The sequence below is a fragment of the Lepisma saccharinum genome, chromosome 20, assembly GCF_977018435.1.
Source record: "Lepisma saccharinum chromosome 20, izLepSacc3.1, whole genome shotgun sequence".
NCBI classification, from domain to species: Eukaryota; Metazoa; Arthropoda; class Insecta; order Zygentoma; family Lepismatidae; genus Lepisma; species Lepisma saccharinum.
In genome coordinates this window covers 16,148,947-16,175,659 of record NC_139248.1, presented here as the reverse complement: position 1 = coordinate 16,175,659, position 26,713 = coordinate 16,148,947, and positions in this window count along the sequence as shown.

Genomic DNA, 26,713 nt, shown 5'->3' with positions numbered 1-26,713 from the left:
TACTAAACAAGGAGAGCCGGCACTGCCGTAAAAGAGAGAGATGGATGGATGTGAACACTACGCGGGTTCAACGTCATCAAATAAAAATCGCCTTAATGGTTTTTTCTTGTAAGGCATGATTTCTATTTTCTCGCAGTGTTACCAACTCCTACCTACACTTTTTTTTAGTTGGCAAGGGGCTAGAGAGAAAGAAAAACCTATAGCTGGGAACAGTAATGAGCGAATGCGCCATATCGTAATTTTCCAACTCCGTATATTGCGACCTTTGTAAACCTACCTCTCTCGGGGGAACGATGTGCCACACACACACGCACACACACCCACACGCGCGTGCGCGCGCGCGTATTGTAACACAAACAAACAAACAAAATAATAATTGTTGTTTTTAGGATGCCTGGCCCCCTATAACCTTGCCAGGGTGCGTGGTGCCCAACCAAAAATGTAAAAGTTTTCTAATGGCTGCGGTTATAGATTACCGCACCTCTGTAGAGTTTCACGTGTTTTTTTTTTCCCCCCAAACTTCCATGAAACCCTACAGAGGACCTCCGTAATGCATGCAACGTGTACTAACGACTCTAGTGTTATTTGATGTTGTGATATTTTTGGATATAGAGTTTTATTGTGAGATATAGATAAAAATGATTATGTTTATTATAATATTTTCTTGATGAAGATGGAGAATGTATGTGTGTGTTACAAATAAAGTTGCATGCTTTTTTTCTAGTGTGTGTGTATGTGTTTTTGATGTTTCGACAGCATCTGAAACGATAAAAAAAATTTTATTGTTAATTTTCACGTGTAAAAAACAACAACAAATTTTTTTTGTGCAAATTTTCTGATTGTCTCGTGCTATAGTGCAAAAAAGATATTGCAACTGATAACTAATGAAATTGATATTTGTAACTGATCTGAACTAGTGAAATTCGTATTGTGCTATTGTAACTGATTGTACTAGTGCAGAAAATTTCTTATTGTGCAAGAAAAGATGTTAAAAACTTGTTAAAACTGCTCTGTGACCCTCTCGTTCTTCACGTCGTAGGCGAAGGACTTCTCTGCAATCAGGATGACACTGCATAGGGTATCCTCGGGCAAGGCATCGTGGAACTCGCAGACGACCTTGATGTTGGTTCGATCGTTGACCACAACCTTCTTTCTCTTAGATGTATTGATGACAAACATCGGCCTGCGGATTTTGAATTTGCTGGGGGTGTAGTACATGTCCATACTTCCCTCGGTCATGCGTTTGTAAGCCGTGTAAGCTTCGTAAAGTTTGAGGTAATCATCTTTGGTTATGTCCAGGTTGTAATTCTCGCGCGGGAACACTTCGTTGCGTCCATTCTTCAGATAAACGTTCTTGATCTTGCAGTCGTCGAACTTGCTGGAATCTTTTTCCTGATTCTTGTCCCTCCCGGTCTGAAAGAGCACTACGACGAAATCTGGCATGTCGAACTGTATGTTGTTGAACTGCGTCGTCACGTCGAATTCCATGTGACTTCCCGACGCCAACTTCTGCACGCACTGGTAGCCGTGAAAGTGAATCGGCACCTGCGGACTTTTCAAGATCTCCGCTTTGTACTTGAGGGCGTAGTTCGTTTCGTATTCCACCACCGGCATTCTCAATTCCATGCTTCGGATGACGCACTTGGCTGCTTCGGGTAAAGTGTTGGCTATCGGCGTAGTGCCGTCCGGACCCAAAGTAGCGTATCGCATTAGTGCGTCGTTGTCGTTGGCCGCTCTTCGAAACGTAACGCGCAGTCCTCCCTTCCACATGATCTCCTTGTAGTCCGAGAAGAAACCAGGCAGCAGACGCATGGGAAAGAGCACCGTGTGACTTTTCGTCGATATTTTGGTCCCGGCTTCGAACCCTCCCGCTTGATAGTACGCTGCGTCCGTTTTGGATAATTTCAACGTTCCCACTGCCGTCGACGTGATGCCTGGATAATCTATTCTGTCGATGACGGTGTTGTGTTTCCTCACCTCCACCTGCGAGAACAGGTGAGGCACGAAGTTGTCCACGAGTATCAAGTTTGCTGCTGCGGGAAACGCGTCTCCGCTTTCTTTCTTCACCACGTCGAATTGAAGGTAGAGGTCCGCTCTGTGAGGATGAATGAACCCGTCGCCTACGTCCACGTCGTATTCGATCTCCCTGTTCGCTTCGTTCAGATTGGCGAACGTGCGACGGTTGGGAGGGAAAGATTGCAATTCGTAACTTTCGATTTGCTCCATTTTCACTATGTGTGTTATTTATTATACGTTGATCTCCACGATGGCAGTGGTCGTTGCACCTGCGAAATCCACCACCTCTCCTTTCTCGTTCGTCACCACCAACTCTATGTCGTCTATGCGGTTGCGACATACTGGAAAATAGATCGGCGAAGAGGGCGTGTAGATGATTGGTTCCATGAACTCGGAACTTGGTTTGAACGTGGCTATGATTCCCGTCTGCTTGTGACTTCCCAGTAATCCGTCCGAGGATTTCGTGATCATGCCTTCCGCCACGTTGCAGTGTACGTTCAGAGTTTCGATGGCTAGAAATTTAGGAATATTGACTGCCGTGTGCTTGATGCCGGCTTCGAGTTTGGTGTCGTTCTCGAAACCTAAAAGTTCTCCCATGGTGCCCAGGTCCACGGTCTCCGTCGCGGATAGGATTTCCACTCTGTGCGTGACCGAATTTTGAGAAAGGTACGTGCCTTTGGGTAATTGAGCTTGCAAAGTGGAAAGATTGTATTGGCCTGGCGTGACGACGATGTGTTCGCTTCCTACGCTAATTTTGTTGTTGTGCTGCGTAACATTGGGTATGAGGTACATGCTGTAGAATGCACGCAGAGCCACGGATTTAGGATAGACGATGTCGTCGTGCAGCGTGAGTTTCAAGATTGAAGATTCGCTCGTGAGATGGAACACGCCCATCCTAGTGATGGTGTTTGAGGTTCCACAATGTTTTCTGGAAATCCTCGATCGTAGGGTTATTTATTTTAGAGAGAAACGCGAGCACGGAGAGGCAGAGATGACCGCAGTTCACGTCTCCGAAATTTTGAATGCGTTCGTCGTTGTAGTATATGGAGGTTTTGTTCGTTTTCAGATAATGAATTAAATTTGCAGGTGGAACACCTCCGAAAGAATCGAAAACGAATGCTTTATCATCATTTTTGTGGTAACATATCCAATGCGTGCCTGGATTTTCTTGACCGTCCAAGTTGACTACTCCACATTCTCTTTTTTTGACGGTTGAAGGTAACGAGTCGGACATGAAAACTCCTCTGAAGTGTTTGATTCGTAACGGTTCGATCAGAGATTCAATGTCTCGGTTGGTGAGTGCTGCTGTTTCTTTTTTTTAAAACTTTTTCATCACGCCCTTCCCCTTCTTCTCCATGGCCAGGTTGTGACGTTTCTGTTCTTCCAACTCGGCCTTGTTCTTCTTCGAGTCGATGACGGTTTTCGCGATGGCGGCACTTCCACCGGCCAAACTTCCAACGGCCCCCAATGCTGCCAGGATGGCCGGGATGCTGAATATGAAACCTCCGATCTTTTGCTGTTTCCGCGAACGCTGCAATCTTTTCAATTGAGGTGTGCTGAGCAGCAATTTCATTCCGTGTCCTTTCGACAAGCAAGAACGTTTCTTCTCGCGCTGTTTCTTGGTGAGTAACCCATCGAGGGTACCTAGATTTTTTAGATTCGAGTATGGTATCTGGTACACGACACCTTTGGGCTTCATGTTGATGCTCTATGTGTTATTTTCACGGTATGTTATTTATATATATTCTGAGATTTTTTCTTGTGTAGTTTTTTTACGGTATGTTATTTATATATTTTCAAGGCCTCGCAGTCGTTACACAAATTCTATTACGTGCTTCGTTTTCTTGCCAAGAAGTTCCTTTGTCCCCTTGTACACGATTCGAGTTTTGTTCTCGATTAAAATAGATAGCTTCTCGTCGGATAACATGTTAGCGTATCGATCTGGTAAAAATAGACTGTATTGTGCGTTGAGCAACAGACGTACCTTGGGACCATACTGGGTAGAAACGATTGAACCGGAAGTTATCGTGTAAGGTTTGTCGACTTCCAATTCCTGAATTTTTACATACTCGACTGACAAATTTAGCATTTGTTTTAATGCTTGGAGGTCACTTATTTTTTCAGTCGTCATATCAAAAAAAATTTCAAAGTGTTAGAGAGAAATTTAATTGTTTTTTTTCACGATGTGTGTTATTTATATATACCGAAGATTATTTTTTTTCACGATGTGTGTTATTTATATATCAAGTTTTTTTGACACGTATATATATTATTATTTTTTTAACAGAGGAAGAAAGTCCGTGCTTCGGAAAACGCGATGATGTGCGTAATGATATTTTTCTTCTCCTGCTCAGACTTGTACCAATCTACTGTGTACCGTCTTCTTCCCTGCCTTGCCTCGTGCAATTCATCTAACCTCTCGTTTAATTTTTCCCCTGCAGCCGAAAGCAGAATGTTGAGATCACCACACCTCAGGCCGCTGATCTCCCGAAGATGGTCCTTGAGAACCATTTCACAAGGGATGCGAAATTCCGGCGTTGTTTTTGCCATGATTACAAGTTTCCCTACATCTCTGTTTACTATTTTTTTTGAATATTTTAGATAGTAGCTCGGGTGGCAAATCAGTTATACGAGACATGTTGTTATTATTATTATTTTTTACTCTATGTTATTTATATACCCCACCCCAATTTTTGTTTCGTGTTCATGGCGATGGTGGTACCCAGTGCGGCGACCCGTTCACCCAGCGATGCGTCTCTGCTCACGAACCTTTCGAAAGCTGCGTGCTCTAACTTTCTGTCTGCTTCGTGACGTGCGTCCAGATCCGTCTGCGTGGTGTTGTAGGCGATGTCGTGATCTTTGCATGCGGCGTCCAACGGATTCACACCCTTGTCTCCTCTCTCCAATCTTTTCTCGAGTTTGGTACCCGGTCCGCAGTACTGGTAGCCAGGTAGATGCATCTCGAAAGGTAACTTGTTGATGATGTCGTTCACGAGTCCCTTTCCTTCGGCCACGTTCCAAAATTTCGGAGGCAGCGTGTTGATGATTTTGATCAGGTAACCTATGCCCTTGTCGTCGTTCACGATGAAGTTGGAAAGTTTCGTGCTGATCATGTCCACGATGCCAACCTTCTCGTTGTAGAAATTACGGTTGCCTGCATTCTCTTCGCCGGCTATCACCAACAATCGGTCCACGAGCTTCCTCACGTCGTCCACCCAAACGAATTCTTTGGGTAACGTGTTGTAGCGTTTGACGCCGCTGCCTGTTTTGACCTGGTTCCAAATCGGTTTGATGAGATTCCTGTACTTCTCACCACTGCTCGATTTCACCCTATTCTGCGAGGCGTCGTTGTTCTGGTACAAGGCATCCGACATGATCAGAATTTCCTTGTAACTTTGGTAATCTTCGTCGGTGTAATCTTTCGGCTGCTTTTTGGCGACGAGTTCCCACAGTCCCACCGTACCCGGATACCTGGTCCAACTATCCTTGTCGCCTAAATTGACTTTAATGTCGTTGCCTTCGAAGGTCACCTTCGATTTCCCAATCTTCCACACCACACCGCCGCCTTCGCTGGTTTCCATGCTGGGATACAATCCGAACACTTCATCCTTGTCGAATTTCCCCGTGCTCAGGTAGTCTCGTGCCAAAGGTCCCAACTCGATTTTATCCGAAGACGTGCTGCCTATGGCTCGACGTCGTGTCGGTGCATCCTTCAGTTCGAAGGGCGTCGAAGGAATGCTCGAAATGGGTGTGGGTACGGCGTAACTTTTAGCTGCGAGCGGTACGAGTTCATTAATCAAATTTTTATTTTGTTCCGTGACACTTTTAATTTCTTTACCTAGACCGCTGATGGCATCGATCACGGGTTGATCCTGACGTTTCTTCTCTTCGTAGAATCCGCGATTCTCGGATTTCCAACCTTTGAAGCGTTTCGCGAGGTAATCGCGAAGCTAGAGATTTTCGTCTTCGATTTTTCGTTTCGTCATGACGTTATTTATATACGTCGTTTCTCACAACGTTGCAACGTTTAGAAAGTCGTTGATTTTGTTTCTGTATTTTCCATCGTTGGGTTTCCTCGTCATGTCGATCGTCACAAATCCGAAATCGTCACCGTTCCAGCAAGTAGAGCAGCAGCCTTCCGAAAATTGATTGTAGTTCATGTCTCCGCCGACGTAGTCATCGTACGCGTGCTTGAGGTTGGTGTGATCTTGACGAAACAAACATATGAAATTAGCGTTGTCGCGCACTAACTGTTTTGGAATTTTGGAAAACGTTTGAGCTAGGTAGAAACAATCCATTCCTTTGTGACGACCTTGCGTGAAAAAGTTGCGAATTTCATTTTGATTTTCCAGGATGGCGTCGTCGAACACAACGACTGAATTTTCACGACAATCGTCGAGTGGTTTTATTTCCGAGGCGAACGTTGCAATGTCCAGACCATCGTACAGTTTCATCAGTTGCTGGTATTTGGATTGCTCCAAACTTTTCGAGAACACGTACAGGTGCCTGTTCTTCCAATTTAACCAATTCGGTGCGAGGAGAAAATTGTCCACGAGCAGTGTTGTTTTCCCACACCCCGAAGGACCTACGATCAGACAGCGGATGCTGTCGGGAAGCAACTCGCCGTTCCTTTTCTTCTTTTGACTTTCAGGATCCGGTAGACGCTTCACCACGTTCCACGTACTCACAAGATCACTTCGTTCGCATCGATCCAACTCTTTTCTGGAAGTCCCAGCCATTTGACAAACAGTTTGTCACCTTTCCTACGCAATACTTTCTCGATGAGGTACGTGTCGGGGTGTTTTGTTTTAGAGAGTTCCTCTTCGTAAAATCTTCCTTTCAAAATCTCGCCGCTACTATCTTTTATTATATACGTGTGTTGGTTTCCAGGTAAAACTCGAACCACCGTAAAAAGTTCCGTGCTCCAATTTTTTGTGAACCCCTTCTCGAAGGTACGTTTGAATTTGCTGATCCTCACCTGGTCTCCAATTTTGTATTTAGCTTTTTTTGTCGTGGGTGTGTACTTTGGACAGTAAACTGTAGAAATTAAACGCTGCTCGTCAGACTTGGTAACGTCAACTGGCTTCATGCCTATTGTTCTGTGTACCGTATCATTATAGGTGTCGACGAGTTCCGGCAGGATGTCGACCCATTTGTAATTTCCCCGAAGCGTGAATCGTTTCCACATGTGTGTTTTCAAGGTTCGATTGAATCTTTCCACGATGCTGGCTTTGATGTGACTGAAGGTCGAATAATGTCGAATGCCATGTTTTTGAATAAACTTTTGGAATACGGCGTTGTAAAATTCCTTCCCCTTGTCTGTTTGCAGAAACCGTGGTCGTCTGCCGCCGCTTTCGCGAAAAATTAATTTGAATGCTTCCGTGACGCACGTTCCCGTTTTCGCCTTCAAAGGCAGAGCCCATGCGAATTTCGAAAACGTGTCTATGACGGTGAGAAGGTACTTGTTGCCCTTGTTCAATTTATGCACGTTTTTCAAATTGCCGCTACTCATCTCCACGAGGTCACTTTGCCAGAGGTCGTCGATGCCCTTGGTTACCACAGCCAAACGTTCGTAGTTACGGCGTGCAGGTTTATGCAATTCTTCGACGATGGCTTGCCTAGACATTTTTTTAGAGATTACGTTTCAAGAGAAGCACAAGCGTGATGGGATTCAAAGAGGGTGGCACTTCGCTCGTGTTTTGAATGATCAGCTTATCGCCGGCACTCACGTCGAAAACGGTGAGATCTTCGTCTTCGTGTATTTCATATATGTTGCGCGTTTCGTTCCAACGTGCCAGAGGAATGTTTCCTGCTTTCTGGACACCACGATTCGATATCAAAGTCATGGTGGGAACGCTAGCTTTTCTACCGTGAGACCAGTACGAAAATTCGTTTATCTGAATCGTGCCATCGAGGAGAAACTTGTAGTACGGATGATAAGGATGTAACATGTACAGTTTGTTACCTTCGACGAACGTGGAGATTCTCTGTTGATTGGGAACGCTGTTGATTTCGATGGCTTGCAGAGAATGCAGTTTAGCGAATTTAGTGTCGACGCTAACGAGGTTGCTGTGAAGCTGTCCCAGCGTATTTTGTACGGGCAACAAATATTCGACTATGGTATCCGTTACTGTAGAAAATGACGGTTTGATTTTCACTTCCACGTTCAACTGCTTGTAGTTTTCGTTGAGTTCTTGCAGCTTGGCACCGAAAGAGGCCAGCGTCGATTCCTGCGTGGATTCCAGCACTCCAACTTGATCTCTGATGTTGACGACGATGTTCTGAAGGTTCTCGACTTGATTCAATTTCGAGCTCTTCTCGGTAAGATCGTTCACGATGCTTCGCATCTCTGTAAACTGCGTGTGAAGATCGGCGACGCTCTGCGAAGTGGGCAGCGTCGACACCAGCGAACTAATTTCGTCTCGAATCTGTTCCACGTTCGCCGTTTCCGTTTCTAGTCGTTTCAGCATTCGAGATATGTTCCTTTTCAAAGCGTGCAATTCTTTGGAGGTGGGGAGATTGGCCACTTTACTCTCGAGATCGCTCAATGAACTTTTGATGTCGTTCGAATCGGATAGTGCCGTCACCGCCGTTTTCAATTTTTCCAAATCTTCGCTCGAAGGCACGCTCGTCCGTAACGATTCCAAGTCACCCTGTATGTTGTCGAGTACGTGATGAAAATGAGCGAGATTCGTTTCGACGTTCAAATTTTCTAAATATTCGATCTTCTGCTGAACCGTGCTCAACGTGTCTTGAATGCTCGTCAACGCTCCCGCTTCAGCATGAATATTTTTAATTTCTTCGTTGATCAATTCCAAGGACGCCTGAAGCGTAGCGATGGTGGTTTGAATGTGTTCGAAATCTCGATACGCCTCCAATTGAATTTTTATGTTCGCAACGCTTTTACCGATGACCTGCAGTTCGTCCGACGATGGTAGGTTCGTCATGGTATCTTCCAAAGTCTGCAACTTGGATTTAATTTCTTCCAACGTGCCGGTGAATTCTTCTTGTAATTTGGAAACGACGACGTGCAAGCGTTCTGCGTCTATATCGTTCACCACGGTTTGAAGTTCGGAGAAATTCTTTTCTATTGCGGAAGTTCGTTCTTCGATTTCGAGTTTCAGTTTTTCCAAATCTTCATTTTTCGATTGAAATTGCTGTAATTTGGCCAAATCATTTTGAAGCGAATCCACGCTCAACTGTATATTTTGAACGCTGTCGTAAGAAGGTACGTCGACATAATTTTTTATGAGCGTTTTCAGTTCGGAATCGATTTTCAGAATGGGGTCGAGACATTGCGTTTGGAGCGTAGCGATTTCCGACTCTAAACTTTTGTTTAAGGTCTCCTGCAAAGCAATCAAATCGGTCCTCAACTTCTTAACTCGAATGTCCAACATGAGAATCTCTTCTGCGTGGTCTACACGCTTGGTGTTGCCGAAAATGTCGTTAGGCATTTTTGGTTAACGGTTATTTATAATAGGATAGACGATTCGTAATTCTACGAAGAGAGGAATAAGTTTGTCGTAATCTCCGAGGAGTTCCATGTAAAGATAATCTCCTGCAGACACATCGTACGTAATGTTAGAAAGCATCTTGTCGTGCTTGATTCGAAAAATATTCTTGCCGGTAGAAATTTTGATTTCGCCTGCGTTTTCCGGATTCACGGTGATTTGAAGTTTCCCGTCGATCGGAATTTCGTAGAAATGTAAATTGTTATTAAAAACATAAAACATCTTGCCCACATCATCATTCAGTTTCGTCCAAATGCTGTTGAGGTGAATGATCAACAGACCATTGAGTTTAGTTAACATGGAAGGTAGATCTGTCGTCGCGCGGTGTACAGCCTCCATGTTGGTTTGTTTTCGAAAACCAAAGAGATTCATGCTGGTTATTTAAGAAAAAAGTTGAGAACATATCTAATATAAACAACACCACAAATAGTAACTTCATCTATGGTAGATCATTTATGGTTTTGGGGTCTAATATAAATAACACCACAAATAGTAACTTCATCCATGGTAGATTATTTATGCTTGGGGGTCTAATATAAATAATTACTACAAATAGTAACTTTATCTATGGTAGATCATTTATGGGTTTCGGGGTCTAATATAAATAACACCACAAAAAAAATATGTGCAATTTAGTAACTTCATTTTTTTTCTTAGCAAAAAAATGGAGAAGAAGCAAGCGAAACGTGCATGCGACCAATGTGGGAAATATATATCCATCTCTCACTTGAGTAGACATCGGAAGGATGTGCATGGGGAAGGATCAAGTAAGAGAGAGCTCGATGTTGACGATCAAGCGCCGCGAAAAAAGCAGAAGAGTGCCGGCGAAAATATTAGAAATATTTTAACCGAGGAGACTTTCCGATCTGAAGAAACATCTGATCTAAACAACTTTTTTCGCTCGGTCAAAACCAAGTTAATTTCGTCTATCACCGAAGCTTTGTTGCAATGCTCGTTGAAAATCCACCTCATCGTTTCCGTCATGTATGAAAACGTAAAAAAAGAGCGAGAAACTTTCCATCATTACACTGGTGTAAAGAGTCTCCACGCCGCCGACGTCGATGAGGTGGATGCCATTTGCAACCAGATGTTTGACGCTTTGTTGAACAAGCACGAGACTTTCGAACAACGTGGATCGGGTTGGACACTTTGCGGTTCGCCTCACACTTTAACTTTGAAGGTGGCACGATACAACCCGATGGGAGCATCCAGCTACATCAATTTGCCTCCGGAAATAGCCAGTAAGAAAGCCATCATCAACATTCAAAATGAAGATAACAGATGCTTTTTGTGGTGCATCATTGCCGATCATCACCCAGTTAATGATCACAAACATCGTTTATACCACTACAACAAGCCAGAATATCTCTCAGAATTTGAAAAACCTATGGCTGGCATTAATTACCCCGTAAATCTACGAGACATTAGTAAATTTGAGACACAGTACAAGACAGATAAAAACGAAAGTATAGCAGTACACATCTTCGGATTAAACAAAAACAACACCATCTACGTTCTCAGACATAGCAACATTAAAAGTAATCGTGTCATCAGATTACTTCTGATCAAAAATGATGATAATTATCATTATTGTCTAATCCAGAATCTTCCAAAATTAACAAGAAGTCAAATTACCACAGATCACCATAAAATTCAAGTATGCGACAGATGCCTGAGTATATTCTACGGTCAAGGGAAAAAAATGCCGATGAAGAACTCCGAGATCATCATGAAATGTGTAGTAAACATCCGGCTACGGCTATCAAAATGCCTTCTCAAGACATGACATTTTCCAACTACAAGGCATTACTCTGGCATCCCGTGGTGATATGCGCCGACTTTGAAAGTTTCCAACTTCCACTCGCCACATGCGAACCGAATCCCAGCATATCGAGCACCACCAAAATTCTACATCACGAAGCCTGCGCTTTTGGATTGATAGTCAACAACACGGACAATTTTATTTTACATCGTGGCAATGATGCTCCACAAATATTCGTTCAAACCTTGAAACGGATGGTCATACAATTCGCTCCTGTACTAAGAGAAGACAAAGCAATGGAGCCTCTTACCGAGGAAGAGAAGGAAGCATACGACCTTGCCTCTCAGTGTGGTGTGTGCGAAAGTAACTTCACCCTCGAAAATGTCAAAGTTCGCCACCATAATCATCACACGGGAAAATATGTGGCCCCCCTGTGTAACAAGTGTAATCTACAAATCAAGAAACCAAATTTTATTCCAGTATTCATTCACAATTTGGAGGGCTACGACGCCAAAATCTTCATAAAGGAGATGGGATGCGACGCTCAACCCATTAGCGTCATAGCTCGCACCAGTGAGAAATTCATTTCATTCAGCAAGAAGGTGGACGTTGGAAATGGCAATCACGTAGAAATTCGCTTCTTGGACTCCTACAACTTTCTGTCTTCGAGTTTGGCGACACTCGCGTCTCAACTCACCGACGATGATTTGGTCGCCACCAGGAAATGTTTCGGCGACCAACATTTAGCACTGTTGAGACGCAAGGGTGTTTACCCGTACGAATACATGACGGATGCTTCCAAATTCTCAGAAACATCGTTACCACCGAGAGAAGCATTCTACAGTCGTCTTAGCGACACCTGTTGCACCGAAGAGGACTACCGTCATGCTCAGCTCGTCTGGTCTACATTCTCTTGTCAAACCATGGGTGACTATCACGATCTGTATCTGAAGCTGGATGTTACGCTATTGAGCGACCGTTTTCATCTCCATCGCTCGAGAGGAATAGCAGCATATGGTTTGGACCCCGCTTTCAGCTACACCACACCGGGTTATTCTTGGCAGGCGATGTTAAAATCCACGAAGGTGAAGATAGAACTCATCAAGAACGTCAATCAACTTTTGTTTGTCGAAGAGGCAAAACGTGGTGGAATCGTCCAGTGTCCCCTTCGATACGTCAAGGCCAACAATCCATATGTTGCCGATTTCGATGCAGGGAAACCGACAAACTTCTTGACATACTGGGACATGAACAATCTGTATGGTTATGACATGTCCGAGCCTCTGCCCATCGGAGAATACGAATGGATGAGCGAGCAGGAACTTCAAGATTGTTTGGAATGGAGCGAAGATCATGAAAATGGATGTTTCCTGAAAGTAGATTTGGAATATCCCGCATCGCTTCATCGAGAACACCACGGATTTGCGATGGCACCTGTGATGGAATCGGCTCCGGAGAAGAAGCTGATGCTCACCTTCAAGAGCAAGGAGAATTACGTGGTGCATTATCGTCTCCTACAATTCTACCTCCAGCATGGATTGGTTTTGAAGCGCGTGCACTCGGGGTTGAAGTTTAGACAGACCAGGTGGCTAGCACCCTATATCGACGGCAACACTCAACGTCGAGCATCAGCTTCTTCTTCCGCAGACAAAGACCTATACAAATTAATGAACAACAGCATCTACGGCAAGAGCATGGAAGATGCGAGGAAAAGAAGAAATATCAACTTGGTCTCCGACCCGAAGAAAATAAACAAGCTCGTCGCTCAGCCCACGTACAAGAACTTCACGATACTGAGCGACACGTTGGTATTGATCGAACGTGCTCTCCGCCACATAACATTCGACAAACCAATCGCCGTGGGAGTCGCAATCCTCGAGTTGTCGAAGCTGGCCATGTACAAGTTTCACTACGACGTCATGAAACCACGCTATGGAGAGGCGATCGAGGTGGCGTACACCGACACGGACAGCTTCGTGTACAACATCCGCACCGATGATCTATACGAAGATCTAAAAAGCATGAGCCAGCATTTCGACTTCTCGAACTATCCCAAAGATCACGCTCTCTTCGACGACAGCCAGAAAATGACGATCGGGAAGATGAAGGATGAAGTCAACGGCCGCATCATCGCAGAGTTTGCTGGTCTTCGAGCGAAAATGTACGCCATCAAAATTCAGGATGAGACCGAAATAAAAAAGGCAAAGGGGGTGGGGCGTTCGAGCACAAACAAACTAACCATAGAAGATTACAAGTCGTGCTTGTTCGACAAAGAAATCAAACGCATGACCGAACATCGGATCACGAGCACCATCGACCAGTTGCATACATCAGCGATCAACAAAGTGGCGCTTGATCCCCACGACACCAAATTAAGGTTGCTGGACTGCAACATCCACACCCGAGAATGGGGATGCCATGACGAGGAAGAAACCTGCTCGCACCATTAGACTTCTCAATCAAAAAAATATGTATTATTTCTTGCACCACTTTTTTTTTTAAAAAAAAACAATCATTCACACTTTTTTTTTATATTTTTCTATCATTTTTTTTAAAGAAAAACAATCATTCACACTAATTTTTTGCATTCACATTTTTTTAATATTTTTCTATCATATTATGTACACTATTTTGAGGATATTTTTTTTCTTTCAGATGCAGCACCCTACGGAAACTTTTTTAGTTCTTACACTTTCTATTCTTAACCAAAAAATTTTTCTTCTCTTCAATCATAAAACACACACATTACACACGGAGGTCCTCTGTAGGGAGTTATGGGGGGGGGTTTAAAAAAAAAACCCATGAAACTCTACAAAGGCATGGCTTTGTTAGCCGTGGCCATTAGAACTGTGTTGGGCACCACGCACCCTCGCGAGGTTATAGGGGCCAGGTATCCTAAAAAAAACAACAATTATTATTTGTTTGCTTGCGTCACAATACAGGCGCGCGCGCGCGTGTGTGTGTGGCACATCGTTCCCCCGAGAGAGGTTTACAAAGGTCACGATATACGGAGTTGGAAAATTACGATATGGCGCATTCGCTCGTTACTGTTGCCAGCCATAATTCTCTCTCTCTCTCTCTCTCTCTCTCTTCATCTTACACCAACGTTGGCATCTCTATTTTTTTTTTTAGTTGTAAGTAAATTGCCAACACACTCTAGTTAATAATACTACATATTATACACACACACACGCACACACATACTATATTACCATCCACCCATCTCTCTCTCTCTCTTTTACAGCAGTGCCGCCTCTCCTTATTTAGTATATGTAGGTTGGCAAAAATTGCTTTATGCGCTGTAAGGCAAGCCTCAAGCAAAGTTGCCACCTCCTTGCTTTAGGTTAGGTTAGACCAAAAAAACCTTGGTGATTTTTTTTTCGAGTGAGAAGTTGGCAACGCTGATTTTTACTTGAGGGCGGTCAACCGGGTTGATTGCACAAGCAAAGTTGCCAGCTCCTTGCTTTAGGTTAGGTTAGACCAAAAAAAACCTTGGTGATTTTTTTTTCGAGTGAGGAGTTGGCAACGCTGATTTTTACTTGAGGGCGGTCAACCAGGTTGATTGCACAAGCAAAGTTGCCAGCTCCTTGCTTTAGGTTAGGTTAGACCAAAAAAGACTGTAGGTAAGCTGTCGGTTGTTTAACTCTTCCCTCTCTCTTTTTTTTTCTTGTAAAAGGCTATGGCAAAAGTACCAGTGGGTTGGCAACCTTGCTTTATGCACTGTAAGGCAAGCCTCAAGCAAGGTTGCCACCTCCTTGCTTTAGGTTACGTTAGACCAAGAAAAAAACCTTGGTGATTTTTTCGAGTGAGGAGTTGGCAACACTGCGAGAAAATACCTCAAGCAAGGTTGCCACCTCCTTGCTTTAGGTTAGGTTATACCCAAAAACAAAAACCTTGGTGATTTTTTCGAGTGAGGAGCTGGCAACACTGCGCGCGAAAAGTAGGTCAAAAGGTGGGCCTAGAACGTTGGGTTCCACCTACTACGAAAAGTAGGTCAAAGGACCGGCCTTATAGTAAAATGTCGTAAGGCGAAAAGTAGGTCAAAGGACCGCTCCAGAACGTTGGGTTTCACCTACTCGCTTGGCACCCAGGGTGAGGTGAAAGGAGAGATTGAGGGATGAAAGTAGGAAGTAATCCAGAGGGCCGGATAGAAACGAGGGATAGGGGGGGCGACACTTTCACATATGGGGGCTCGTCCGGGATATATCTTGTTGTATAAATTGTCGTCAGGTCTATAAGTTTGAAAGATAGACGGACTGACGGACGGATAGATTTTTTAATTTTTACAACGAAGATCGTACAGAAGTGAATGTTATTACGAAGTGGGAAAAGTAAAGTAGAAAAAATGGCAGTACATATTGATAGAGATTTGCTTGGACAGCTATTGGGTAATCAGGATATAAGCGATAAATCTCAGGAGGAAATTATTAGGGAATTAAATAATCTTGCTTTATCGCGCACTGAACAGCAGAGTGCTAAGGAAGAGGAGAAAAAAGTTCAGAAAATTCTAGATAAGTCAAATTTACCGATTCCAGTCTTCACAGGGAGCGATGACAAGATTTCGCCGCATGATTATTTGCAGGAGTTGCGGAATTATAAAGATGTCATGAGCATTTCGGAGAAGTCATTGTTTGACAAGATTCTTCCGTTTTCGCTAAGGAGGGCTGCAGGGGATTGGTTTAGATTTTCACGCCCGTTTGAAGATTTCAAGAGCTTTGAAAATGCTTTTTTAGAAGAATATTATTCTGTAGATTATAAGAATGAGATCGACCGTTTGATTCTGAATCGCTTCCAAATGAGCGAAGAATCTCTGGTTTTGTTTATTCGTCGAATGAGAAAACTGTTTTCTATGAGGCAAAAAGAGACAGAGGAATGTGAAGTAATAGAACATATTCTATCTCATGCACACCCTAGTTTCCGAAGGCATTTGTATGGGATGCAATTTCATACTTTGAAGGAATTGGAATCTGAAGCAGCCATTGTTCAGAGGAGGTTGTATTCAGAAAGGCTTTATTATTCACCGCTCGCCGGTGAGACGGAATTATCTTTTTCTGAAGTTTGCAACACTGAAGAGGACACCTCGCGAAGAACAGGAGTAAAACATTTGGCTTTGTCCGCGAGGACAAGCGAGGGGGGAACCGAGAGTGACCAGCTACCGTTATGCTCTCTCAATCCAGGTTTAGGAAAAAGGATCAAGGGCTGTGAAACAACCGCGTTTCTAAGAAGGGGCATTGGCGGTGATGCGACCGTAGGGCACAAGAGACCATCTTTTGATGCAACTTTTGGGCAAGCGGGGGCCAATAAAAATTCTGCAAAGTTAATTTGTTGGGGCTGCCGTTGTGAGGGCCATAAACGTCAGGAATGTCAACAGGCCAATAAAAGGAACCAACCCGCTGGAAAGGGAGGTCAGCAGCGTCCCCAAATAAACATTCTGTCACCCACCGGGAGAAAACGCAGAAACAAAGGCCGTTTTTTGAATGGAGAAGGCTGTTTTCAGCAAGACCTCGAACCTCTCATTCAATGTAAGATTAACAAGAAACGCTTTGTATTATTTGCAGATACGGGAGCTTCAGCTTCTACGCTAAGTTTGGAAACAGCCAAGTTGTTAGAGAGGGATGGAAATAAATTCATGAAGACGAGAAAATGGAACATTTCATTAGCTGTGGGCAGCGTTACGTCGAAGGGCGAGATGTATGCTACTGTTTGTATTAATAACATGAAATTTAGGCATAAATTTATCATCCTTGAGAATTGTTTCCGTGACATAATCGTTGGAAGGGATTTTTTGAGGCAGAGTGGGGTAATTTTGCACATTGAGGAGAACGGATGGTCGTTCAAAAATAGCGACGTGATTTACACGTTCTCGAAGCGTGCATGTAAACGAGAATTCGCTGTTACAGTTATGCAGAGAAATAACGTGGTACAGGAAAGGAATAACTCGTCAGATCACTCACGCCTGGATGGATGCAACACACATGCACAAGAGAATAGCGGGAAGTCTACGAATGAGGATACGGGCCAATTAGTGGATTCCCAAGGACTCGAAGTTCAGAAGACTGCAAACGCTGGTGCATTATGCTCCTTGAAAATCTCTAATGAGGTAAAGAGGAAACAGTGGAAGGGAATAGTAAGGGAAAATACATTTCCTCGAAAAAATTCCATTTCTACGAACGAGAAGAACCATTCATTATCATTGTTGCCTTTTGTTTTAGAGGACAATGAAAAGGGTGAATTACTGGTTTCTGAGAGGCTACAAAAAACTTCATCGCTTGTTTCAGAGCAAATGAGAGACAGTTTGTTATCTCATATAATGAAACAACTGAAGGGGAAGCATTTCTTTGGAAGTAGGAAGTATAAGGAGAAAGTTGCTAAGTTGGCCAATCAGTCGTTTTTGGATGAGGAGGGAGTTTTGTGCAGGAGGATAGACTGCAAGCAAGATTCTAAGGCAACAGCCAAGATATGGGTCCCGTTGAGTTTGAAATCTCAAATATTGACGTCACATCACAATTCTGAATTTGCAGGACACAATGGGAAGCAGAAAACTTTGTCGAAAATCAAGGAGAAATATTCGTGGCTTGGAATGACACGAGATATCGCTCTCTACGTCAGAAGTTGCGTTCCCTGTACTGTTTCCAGCAAAGGGAAGACAGAAGAAGTGAGACTGAAATACAAGAAAACGAGCCCAGCTTTACATAAAGTGTTCCTGGATGAAGAGAACGAGATCAAACGTAGGCCATGTAAATTTCGCATTGGAGGCAAGGTGTGGCTGAAAGAGCACACTATATCTGGCAGATTGCGTGGCGTTAATGGTGAACTTGCACCGAAATATTCAGATCCTTATTTAGCGTCTGAAAGGTTTGGGAAAGGTACCTTCAGAGCAAAGAATGGGAAGGATTGTCCGATTGTGGATTGTGAACCAGGCCAGTTGTCCAGCCATAAACCACCAGCTTTTGCTGTGAGGTGGAGGGACAGCAAACGGTTGAGCGGAGCCACGCGACAAGCTCCTAATGAGGGTTAGGAAGACTACCGTCTGGCCGCCTAGACAGCAATCCCAGCTGTCATAATAGCCGACCGCGGATCTTCTTTTCCTTGATTTTTTTTTTAATTTTAGTTTTCATTTGTATATAACTTACCCCCATTTTCTTCATTTTCACAACACTGTTTATTTATTTGCGTGTCTCCAAGTTGTAAACAGAAAGACACATTGCGAATTTAGGTTCGAGAGTCGAACCAAGGACTCGGTTGAGAGTCGAAGCCAAGGACTCGGTCAGGAGTCGAAGCCAAGGACTCGGTCAGGAGTCGAAGCCAAAGACTCGGTCAGGAGTCGAAGCCAAGTACTCGGTTGAGAGTCGAAGCCAAGGACTCGGTTGAGAGTCGAAGCAAGGACTCAGTCGGGAGTCGAAGCAAGGACTCAGTCGGGAGTCGAAGCAAGGACTCAGTCGGGAGTCGAACCAGGGACTCAGTCGGGAGTCGAACCAGGAACCAGAGAAACCAACTTCAAGGAAGTTGCTGTCAGGAAGACTTCATCCTAGAGAGGATACTTCAGTGGCGGACTTCACAAGGAGGAGGAAGCTTGGTGCATCTGTGAACATTGTGGACAATGTGATAAAGTGAATGAACTAGTGACTATTTCATTTTTCAGATACTCTGAGAACAGTTGAATACTTTAGTGGGTATTGTGTAATTGTGTTGGATGATTTTGTAAATATGGTAATCTTGTTTTGAGTGTATTGTTTTTTCTTGTTCCTCTTGAAGGGGGGAACTATGTAACGGTCGGATTGACCATTACTGGTTTTGGTATATTGTAATAATTAATTGCTGGCCAGCTACAAGGTGTAGGGTTAAGTAATATGCTTCCATGAGTGTACTTTTATGTTATTATTGCATGTAAGTGTATATTATTGGATTGTGCTTTGCTGGATGTTAGATTCCCCTGTTTTTTATCTCCCCGGTTGGGGGAGCTAGCTGTCTTACAAAGGACCGTTGGCAGTGGAATTTTCCAACGCTACGGGGTCCACGTCCACGGACGTTTACCCCGACTATAAAAAGAGCCAGTGGGCTTTAGCGAAAAAACAGTGTTTCCCCATTGATCGACGAAAGAGGAACGTCTCCTCAAGTTTAGTCCACTTATGGTGGCTAAACTGGATATCGTAATGTAGCATCTGGTTATGCCAGCCCCTGTTGCTGTCCCAAGTCCCCTTTTAGAAAAAGCTTTGATTATGTGGATATTTCCGTGTTTGATTAATTGATGCCCAAAAGAAGGAGTGAAGACGTAAGGAAACGCATTTGTAACGGAATATCATTTAAGCTGAGGATAGGCCCACCGAGCTAGTTATGCTAACTCGGTGGTAAGGGAAGTGCCGATGGTTATGCCATTGGTGCGCATATATATTGATTTAGAGATTTGGTAATTTGGTCTATGCAAGACACTCATGGAAACGCTCTGTAAAATATGTATATATATAACTACGTATAATAAACCAATATATCCTACGAGAATGTTATAATTTCAAGAACTACGGTACTGTCCATTTAACCAGTTGAATATTCACTTGCTGTATATGTGTAAACGAACCAGGGACATAAAATATAAATTGTTATGTGAAACCCCCCCTTTTTGTAATTCCGGCGCAAATATAATCTGCTCGCTTGGCACCCAGGGTGAGGTGAAAGGAGAGATTGAGGGATGAAAGTAGGAAGTAATCCAGAGGGCCGGATAGAAACGAGGGATAGGGGGGGCGACACTTTCACAAACTTAAGGATATTGTTCGGCGTGCATTTACTGCTATCGCGCTAGCAATGTTGAGAATTTCCCATCGTAAATGGCGGAGAATCATACTCTGTTATGAAAATCCAGACACTCTGGATTAAATCATAACGAATAGTCACACTACTTCCGAGTTGCCCTCTGCCATGATCTCATATTAATACAATGCGACCATCTATGACGATGTGGACACACGATGGGGGTAATGGGACTTTGTGATCACTCTGTAGAAGGTAATGTGCAATAAATGAACTGAAAGGCTAACATTAATAGAAAGATAGCAAACAAGCACATATAAATGCATTATTTTTTTTGGGGGGGGGAGCTTGTTTTCACAGTTCCGACTGCTTTCGCATGCTCTATTGTGTGGCAGTTATCATATGTGCTAACTAGTATTTTGACTACCATTCATGGTTCTACAGCTTATTTCCTCATCTATTACATGTATTTAGCTTTGTTAAACTGAAAAACGTAGCAGAGGGGAGGAGGGAACTTAGAGTAGTTTTAGAAAGTTATGGAAAATATCAATATTAATTAATTTAATTCTCCTGTCACAAAATCAAAATAAAGTAAACGATTACTCTAGGGAACAAATTTCAACTTTTTTCTGTATCCTGGATGAAATAACGTGTTCCTTTACTAATTTCGGTGCAAGGAATTCAGAGAGAGCCTCAAAATTTGTGTATTACGTCACATTTCCGAGAAATACAGGGTGTCCCAAAAGACACGGAACCGAGATTTTGGATGTTTTTAACTTTTGTACAAAAAACGATAGAGACATGAACCCTGTATTAGTTATTAACTTTATCTATGTGGATAGTCTATAAACATTAAACACGAAAATAGTTATCTGCATGAACGTTCAGTATGGAATAAAAGCTTGTAAGATGTAAGAAAAAATATTGCACGAAGGATACGAAAACATGGATAAAAGTCAGATATGGAGTCGCTTGCAATAACTTTTGACGTGTGTCGATGGTCTCAATGGGTATTTATCGAATTGAAAAAAGAACGATACATTTTTATGCATTCTATGCATAGAAAGTAAAAAAAAAGGTAAAGTTCCCCGTGCATGTAGTACGCTACCGTGCAATGAAAGCATATTAAGGGCTGTGGGAGTAATTCTGTACATTGCAGACGATTTGTGGGGTTAATTATGCCATATTCATTAAAGAAATATGTTTCTTAAAAAAATACGAAATGTGCTGGCAACATTGGTCATGTCAGAGTCCAGTACCAGGTTCGCCGACATCTGGAGATGTTAATCAATTAATTTCCAGATGAAATAAAATATTTGAAATTTATAGTGGAAAAAAGTAACCTACCTATATTTCTCTATCTAACACTGTCTTCTATATTTGAAAGTTCTGGTCACGAGAAATGTTCAATTCCACTGTGGTGGATAGTGATTTAGGAATTGGGAATCCCTCACTAAGTGGTACCGACTTCAATGCGAAGAGCACATCGGCATATACACATGCTTTTATTGTTCGAGAAATAGCCACGTATTACAGTGCGACAAGAATAACAATCTGTCACGTAGTCCCTTGGTTCAGGACATATCATAGATACATCAAAAGGCATTGAATGAATACCATGCAACCATTCTCTTAGTGTTACAGCACAACTATGAAATGTACCATGAGGCAGATGGGCGGTCTTGATCTCCCAGAAACAACCAAAGTACAGTCGGTACACTATCTTTACATAATCTGTGATGTTCTTACATTGCAATTTTGGAGTGCATTGGTCAGAAATGTAACATAATATGTTAGGGTGATATACACAGCTAAAGGGTTCTTTCAGTCGACATAGTTTATGGAGAAAAAAAAGTAGCAAATCCGAATTAACATGCTGAAATTAGTTAAGAACACCTATTCGCTAACAGGATACAAAATGACTGTTCTCTAGTGTTATCGTTCATTGATATGTCATTATTATATTTCTTGTTTGTGTGTATGCATGCATGCGTGCGTGACTACTTGAAAACACAAGGAATACAAACAAATGCATGAAGTTTTACGTAAAAAGGGTAGAGTGCCGAAAATCAAACGAAAAGTGGTCGAGTACTTTTCATTACTGATTTATAGTTAGTTTCTTATAGTTATATCGTCATTAACCTCTTTCATATGATGGGACCAGTTGCCAATAACGAATATTCAAAATACAAATACATAACGAGATAGAAAGAAATATTTGTTAGTACTTACTGGAAGTGGTAACTAATCTCAGGCCAATGCACTTTAGCCCTTCACAAGAGAGTGGGTCACGTAGACAGTAATTCCAAATATTTCCCCCCTTGCACGTGTGGAAAGATAAACATAACTTTTGTCAGTTATATTTGGGACTTTCCTGAATTTAAGCAGTATAATAGAAGAAACTGAAAGCAAAATTTGTTATTGTGCAACAATCGATTTATTCTTGATTGGTTGACAGGTCTAAGCAAAACTATTCTTCAATATAATGCTCATCCGATGCTTGTAACAGAATTGTAAGTTGCCGTTCAATCATAGAGACTTGTCTAGTGAGATTGGTTGTTATTGTCAGTGGTTTTTCTTCAAACTCTCCCCGTTTCGGGGTTTTCATTAGGACCATTTAAGTATATATTATATATATAATATATATATATATATATATAAATGTATATTTGGTTGTAGCTTTTCAGCTATGCACCAGTTACATTTGTTTTACATTTCATAATTTTATAATGCAATATTTTCTCTCACAATATAGTTGGTAAATACATACAGCGTGTCCACAAAGTCCTGCTACCATTACAATGAAACATAGCTCCTAAACTATATGAGATAAAGACATGCGGTTTTTTGCAACGTGTTCTACAGCTCTCAAAGTTTTAATAAGTGTGGTATTTTATTATATTATTTTTTTTTTCTTCTTCAGATTACAACGTCCACCCACGCTGTGCTCAGCACCACGGCGCAGGAGTACTGGTACTGGCTGCGTTCAACACGCTAAACACTGCGGTTGGGTGGTCGGCAAAAGTTTACCCATATGTGCTAACTGATTCAGTCGTAGTACAAAGACTCAGAAATATCTCAGGGCTTGCTGGGTGTAAAGAAAGACTAAACCAGGTTTATATATAGATATCTATAAAGTTTATTATAATCTGAACACAAAGATGTCCGTTAGCACACGAGTCTTTACCTGTACTCCTTACGTGCTTTTACCTGTACCACCTTTAGACTCAAAGAAAAAAAAAAGAGAGGGAACATCCAATTCCTTCCTCGCAGTGAGGCGCCAATGGGGACCTAATTTTATTTAGGGCCTGGTCGTCGCAGTCGTCACGGGTTCCCTTGAAAGAGAGAGTAGGTTGTCTGGAAACCCAACGCCACACTACCCTGGCGGGGTGCCGCAGGTTGATAGGGGAAGGAAACCTCTCGCAGCAAGCGGAGCGGGTCCTCTCACTCTAAAGTGGAGTTGTTCTCTCTCGCCAATAAGCGGAGTGGGTTCTCTTGCCAAAGGCAGAGTTCAACCTCTCTCGCTGGAAAGCGGAGTGCGGCTTCTCTTGGGTGCTTGGCCTCTCGCAAGAGCGGAGTGCAACTTCCTTCCTTAGGATGCTTGGACTCTCGCAAGAGCGGAGTTATCCTTCTTCCAGGTCCGTTGGTAAGAGAGATCCTATCGTGAGCCGACCTGAAAGCCAACTGAACTCCGGGCCAAAGAGAATGGGATTACAAGAGAGACGAAAGTTCCGATACTCACAATGGAAACTTTTCAGCAGCCGACGGCCAATCCAGAATGAGAAATTTAAATGAGATTGGCCAATCAGGAAGAAGTATAGAGTCTGTGCTGCCGCCACCGGCATCTCCCCCGAACTACTGCGGTTACCATAGCAACGCCGGAAGCAACGCAACGCGGCTGCGTACAGGTAGAACCTATTCAACTTTTACGCTGAAACGCGCATTTCTATTTCGAAAAATTCGATGGCGAATTACGCACTTTAAATTAAGCTGCGTGGCTGCTAAACACTATTAGCGAATTAATAAGCTTTCGAAGGAAAAAAATATGTATAATTTAAGCAAATGTACTTAGGAATTCAGGTTTCATTGTACAGGCTATTGCAATTTTAAAAGTGCGGAAATATAGACGTAAATTAGAATTTATCTTGAAAAGTACACGAAAAAAAAAAGAAAGGAAAACTTACTTATTTCGGTATACAGCATTTACTGAAATGCGTTTGTCATTCACGAACTTTGAATGTGTATCTTGTGTTGAACGGGAGAAATATTGTACCAAAAACTCATACGTCATGCAGGTGCGATGAAAGAAACACAAAAAACAACAAGAATGAAAACCCGATGTCATATCAGTGATAATACAGCCACAGCTTTATTTTTTTCCCCAGGAGGGAGCAAAAAAACTATATCACCCTCATAATAGTGTTACCCTCACACAAACCAGTCCTTCAGTTTCAGTTATGTTCCTGCAATGCCCTTATCCTTATAATAATTAGGTCCTCCTCGATGCCGCAGTGGTTGCATAGTCGTCTTGCAATCAAGGGGTCCCGGGTTCAATACCCGGTGGAGGCACATAGCGGTTCGGATCCCACTTTAAACTGTAGGTCCAGTCCCGATTAGCCTTCTTGTGCATAAAGTGGACTTAAAACAACAAATCAATTAAACCTTATAAAAATTAACATAAATTACTGTTACTTAATGAAAATGTGCAATATATATATAGAATATATTTTAGGTTGACATTCAATTTGTAGGGGGTGCCCCCCCCTTCCTGATGACCATGCACATATTTAACTCCATGATGATTTGATCATTTCTAAAAACCTTGTGTACTTGTTTTGTTCAAATATGAGGGAAAGTTTTTTGCCAAACAAAATATGAATGCATTAAAAACTACACATTAAGAAAATTCAAACCCTTACCTGACACATTACTTACTGGAAATGTGTAAATAGCTCAACCAATGAATAATTTCATCTTTCCCAAATAAATTGTGCCAGAATTACATTTAATAGGATAATCTGGGCTGCCCCAATGATGTAGTGGTAATAATTGTAATGATGAGTCATGGGTGATGAGTGAGTCATGGGTGAGTCAATGCAGTGGTTTAAACTTTAAACTCTAGGTTGTCAAAATTGGCCTCATAAACCTCGAATTTTGACAAAAAATAATCTGGTCTTACTTAGGACCAGTGCTTTTTTCTGGGAAGAAAGGCTCCAGTACTCTCAAAGTAAATTTCTTATTGTGTTCATCATAAGAACTTTCCAGAATACAAAATAATGTATTCACCTACATAAAGACACTGGTATGGCGTACCGTTACATACCACCAGAAAAAAGCACTGCCTGGATTTAGCACACATAGCATGTAAATATTCCAATGTAACATGCTTTTTCCTGTGACATATAGCAGGAGGAAATCTAAACCAGTGGTGTATTCTGAAAATTTGACCTGGTTTACTGCAATAATTTTTACTTATTGTATACGTTTATTATTTAATTAGATATAATAGAAATAAAACATCAATGCAGGCATTCAAGTAAAACAAATATTGAATTACGACAATTTCCACATATGTGAAAAAAAGATGGATTAGCAGCGTAAACCAGATAACATGGATGAATACACCACTGATGTAAACTCAATGAAAGGGGGGAAAAGCATCAGTCATCATCATCCACAGAAAAAATCAAAATTCAATTCAATTAAAAAGAAATCCCATTCATCACAACTTGCATGTTCACATCTTCACTTAAGAAAGTAAAAAATGCAAGAATTCAATTCTCTTCACCCACACTATGTGATCAGTTAATTTCATCAGATCCTTCTTATGATAAATTATTTTCCAGCAAGAAGTAAATGTAATAATCAAATTTTCATTATCGTTTATGTGGATGTACGTCACGGACACTGCCGGCTTGTAATGAATACACTGACTTTCAATGGAATCGTTACAAGCCGGCAGTGTCCATGATGTACATGTTAAGAAGTGTTGAACATGTGGAAGAAATTATTTTCATCAAAATTTGAATGAAACTGAACCCAGGTATATATATATTATCTGATGATAAATTGATCACATAACCATTGCTACATTAAAGAGTAGCATTTTTCATTGATTTGGCCCACTTCTGCAGAATATTCAACATCTAAGAAATAGCAGAAGACCCTTGACAGGCAAACTAACAATACTATTGCTTTTTCTTACAACCACTGCAAGTTTTTTGTGGAGAAATGCAGTAACAATAGGCAAGCAAACAAAAGGATAATATAAACAAAGACGGATACTCAAAATTTCATTATTGTCTAATTCATCATAACAGTACAGAAATATGTAATAAAAATATATAAATTACATATGAGTAATTGTTTCTCTTTGTAAAGATAACAAAAGTACCAGAAACAAAACCTCACCTAATTTTGTAATTTGTGATCAAATGAAGATTGATATGACATTTTAACCTATAGCCTATGATTGTTATGATATATGAACCTATACTTATATTGGATTGATAAACATTGTTCATTTCTATATCAGCTGAAACCAATAAACTATCAATAATCTGTCCCTTCTATTTTGGGCAACTTCTTTGACATGAATGGATATGCAAGGAAACACCCATGCCCTGACCCAGAACCTTTGGTTATGAGATCATTCCATGTGTTTGGACACAGAGATAGG